Genomic DNA, 4,418 nt, shown 5'->3' on the forward strand with positions numbered 1-4,418 from the left:
TACTGCTGGCTACTAGGCCTCCCTGCCACAATGGACCCTTATCTCTCTGGAACCCTAAGCCAAAATAAACGCTTTCTTCCGTATGTCACTTCTGCTCGTGGTGTTTTATCACAGCAGCGGGGAAGCTGCTCATACCACAGGATGCAGTCCATCAGAGTGGTGGAGGCAGGGCAGCATGAGGAAGAGGCGGCTGGTCACACCGTAGCTGCAGTCATGCAGCAGAGATGATGAATGCTCCTGTCAGATAGCTTTCTCTAGTGCAGTCCAGGACCCGAGCTGGCATGGTACCACCCAAAGTGAAGGTGGGTCTTCGTGCCTCACTTAATTTAATCTAGAATATCCTTCACAAGCGTGCCCAGAGGCTTGTTTCCCGGATGATGCTGGTCAAAATGACAATATTTGCCATCACAGGCAGGAAGCGTGACCTTGACTTAACTCAAGCAGAGGCCTCATTAGAGAGCAGGCTCATTTTGGAGGAAGAATGTGTATGGTCCCAAAAGTCTGTCTCATCCTGTATGTTGTAGGAAATAGCCCTGTTTCTAACCAGGAAGAGCAGGTGGATAATGTTAGGATAGGGATGGAAGCCATTTTGGGCAAGGGTTATTTATATCCATACATATGCACAAGAAAGGAATTCTTCCTTCATACTCTGCTCAAACACCATGAGGATCTAGCGCAAGGACAGAAACGGCAAGGGGCCGAGCTCTGCTCTGGCAGCACTGGTGGTTCCCGAGAAGCAGCTGCCACAGCCCCGGGATTTTGGTCCCTGGGCAGCAGTCGCCATAGGCCTGAGCTTTTGACTGTTTAAATTATGCAATTCTGGCAGTTGGTTGCTCAGCAGGCACTGGAACTGGATAAAACCTCTTAGGATTCCTGAATATCCCCTATAGGATCTGCTAAGGGAGTGAGAAGGACCAGACATCCTCCCAGAGAGGAGTTTGATATTAACTAACTTACAGCCTCGGGGGTATGTGCACAGGAAGTGCAGATATTTGAAGAGCTCATGGGAACTGATGGAATTATTTGTATATTCTTCATTTTATACAACCCTTATAACAACTCCATAAAATGAGCATGAGAAATTAGAATTCCAATTCCACATGTCACACACTGACACACCAAGCTTCTCTTCATGATGTGGAGGAATTCACATGTGAAAAAGGTGGTGGCAGCATGTTCCTGGGTCATAGAGGTTACACCAGAGATGACCTGAGTCAGAGTCAGAATGTGTGGAGTTCGATGGAAGCCCCCTCCCCACCCCCCATATTGCTCTGCGCCTTTGGAGGAGAGGTGATGGATCCTGACTAAAGGAATCAAAGAAGTCAGTGGGTGAGATCCAGCCTAACTTGACTTGTCCAGGCCAACACCCGTGTCCAAAAGCATACTGGGAGGGTAAGTTCACAGTTAGAATGCTGTTCTTACTGGGTTTGGCTCTGAGTCACCTGCCACCAAGCGCCCCTTCATTTACAAGTTGACTCAGCTGTGGGGCAGGAGAGATGGCTCAGAGGTTAAGGGCACTGGCTGCTCTTGTAGAGGACCTGGGTTTGGTTCCCAGCACCCACATAGCAGATAACAACTGCTAATTCCAGTTCTAGGGTATCCAACACCCTCTTCTGACCTCTGTTGGCATTGCACAACACAGGTGCACTTACACACATGCAGGCAATGCATTCATACAACATAAAATAAAAATAATAATTAAAATATTTAAAAAACAGATTGGCTCATTTGCTCTGTATTTTATTGCATGACCCCTGGTTTTATATTGGCCTTGTGTCTGTGGTCATTTTTCTATGACCTTCACTTTCCTTGTGAAGGTCAGTCTTGTCTTCTAACCCTAGCAGGACTCTTTTTGTAAGATTTATTTTTATTTTTTAGTTATTTTTTGTGTATTATCTATGTATGCCAAGTGTGTGTAGGTGCCCTCAGAGGCCAGAAGAGGGCGATGGATACCCTGGAGCTGTACATGGGTGCTGAGAACTGAACTCATATCCTCTGGAAGAGCAGCAAGTGCTCTTAACCACTGAGCCATTTCTCCAGCCTCCCTTGGCAGGAGTCTTAAGACTGTCTTGGGTAAGGAGCATCTCTTATGACAAGGTTCTAAGACATTTTATTCTTATTTCTAATGTTATTCTCCTAAGCTAGGTCTTTTTCTGCCCCCTACCCCCCATCATGGAAGGAGAGCTTGCACAATATTTAAGTTAGGACTCAGACTTTTGTATCCTGGATAAGAAGCAATCTGGTCTGGACATTTATTGTCATGCAGATTTATACTTGTGCAGTGTGCCATACAGAACAGCAGACTGAAGAAACCAGATCTCTTTCAAGGAGTGCCATCTGGGCTGCCAGTTCCCTCAAATCTATTAGTTTATTCATCCATCCATTCAATGAAAAATAATTGAATTTCTACTATATACTAGGCATGGTGGCAGGTACAGAAATCACAATTATGTTATGAGGAGGCTAGATGGGATCTTAGACCTCATGGAGTTTATCAATGACCAAGAAAGACAGTATCCTGATGACTGGTGATCATGACAAGGGCCTACCTAGACAGCCTGGGAGCTGATGGCATTCCAAAGCAGCAGGACAGGGTCTTTAAACAGTCCCGAGGAAGGATCCAGGTGTAGCATGACACTATTCTCCAGGAGACGTGAGCAAACATCTATTTACCCTAGTCAGAGAACCGACGACAGACTAAAGTAAGGACACTGCCAAAGTTCAACTTGGCGAACCAATGGATTTATTGGGGTTACTTACAGGAATACGGGTAAGTGTCCACTTAAAGGAGCAGAAATGACTCAGAGACAGCCACACTACTGAAAGCCCACCACAGCATGGGCAGCTCTCGAAAGCTGGAAACCTGGAGCTCACTGTACAACTTGCAGGACAGGTTGGAGAGTGTCTCTTCTGAGTGACTAAGCTGGTTTGAGCATCTATGCAGCTGTGTTTGTCTGAGTCTTTCAGCAGCCCTTAGGGCTTATATATGCTTAGGGACAGAGGGGTCTAGTGAATCTGGTCGGTTTCAGGGATTTCCTGAAGCTATTGACTCCTTTACTTCCTGAAGTTCAGGGGCCTCCCTTTAGAATATTCTGTCTTAATTGCTATAAAACACCAGGGGAAGAGTGGAGGTGGGGCAGGAAAGAATTACTTCAGGCAGAGTGGGGATGGTGCTGGTTGAATTTGAAGGATCACATTCAGCTTTTGTGGCTGCAGTGTGGAGACTGGAGAACAGAGAACAGTGGAGTGTGTGGAGGCCGGCGTTGAAGGGAGAGGAGGATGTAGGATTGCATCTTACAGACAACGGGGTAATGTTATGACATTTTCATCAGAGAAATGATACAGCTAACTTTGAGTTTTAAAATATTTTATTTATTATTTTTTATTTAATTTTATGTGTATGTGTATCCTCTGTGGAGGACAGATGAGGCTGTCAGATGCCCTGGAACTGGAGTTACGGACAATTGTTAGCTGTAATGTGGGTCCCAATTTTGAGTTTAAGTTTCCTGTGGGCAGTGGTTGTGGCGTAGATGACAGACATGATGGTGAAGGAGGGATGGAGGCAGAGGCATCAGGCTTCTAGAGAAATCCCAGAAAAAGTGTCTACTTCACTTCTAGATGAGGCAAGTTCTGTGTGTCTAAGGATGTTTCACAATAGTGTAGGTATTGTGTTGTGGGAATAATATATTCATCCGCAAGAAAGTTAAAATTTCACAATTTTCTGACCAAAGAGAAATAAAGGATGGAGGACTTCAAGCATTTGAGAGGAAGGAGAGGTTCAAGTGAAGTGAGTGTTTAAAACCCAGGAAAGGGACCAGGAGGGGAATCTGAATGAGAAAGAGAGCCGTAGGGTACTTCTGTCTTCCATGTTTCATCTATCAAACAGGAGCCTGGTACCCTGGGACCAAATTAAAATGAGACTTCTGTAGATCCCCTTTATGAAGACCTCTCTGACCAGTTTTCTTTGGAAAAAGCCTCTTTATGAAAATCTAGAGCCAACAGGACCCATGTATGCGGACTTATTCCAGGTTGCACCTACAAGCCTGTGTGGATATGTGTGTTCAGAAACACACGTGCTCCCACACGTGCAATCCACCAGCCTGTAGAGAACTTGAGAATAACTCCTGTGATATTTTTCTTTATTTTTTTCTGTTTGACATGACAGTGTTTCCATAGCAATGTGAACTTGAGTTTTTGAATACGGCTACCTATTGGCACTGGCTTGGTCACAAAGGAAACTCTAGGGAGACTGGGTTGGTGGGGGTTTGGGAGGAAATTTTTAGGTCTTGTGTCCATCTGTGATGAGACACATCCTGCCTTTATTTCAATCTCATGCTCAGAGTTGTGTGGTATAGTAGTATAGGCAATAAGATTGTAGTTTCCTTTGATCAAAAGTTTTGGAAATGAAATTATTTTCT

Source organism: Nannospalax galili, unplaced genomic scaffold, assembly GCF_000622305.1.
Source record: "Nannospalax galili isolate Female #2095 unplaced genomic scaffold, S.galili_v1.0 scaffold596, whole genome shotgun sequence".
Classification (NCBI taxonomy): Eukaryota; Metazoa; Chordata; class Mammalia; order Rodentia; family Spalacidae; genus Nannospalax; species Nannospalax galili.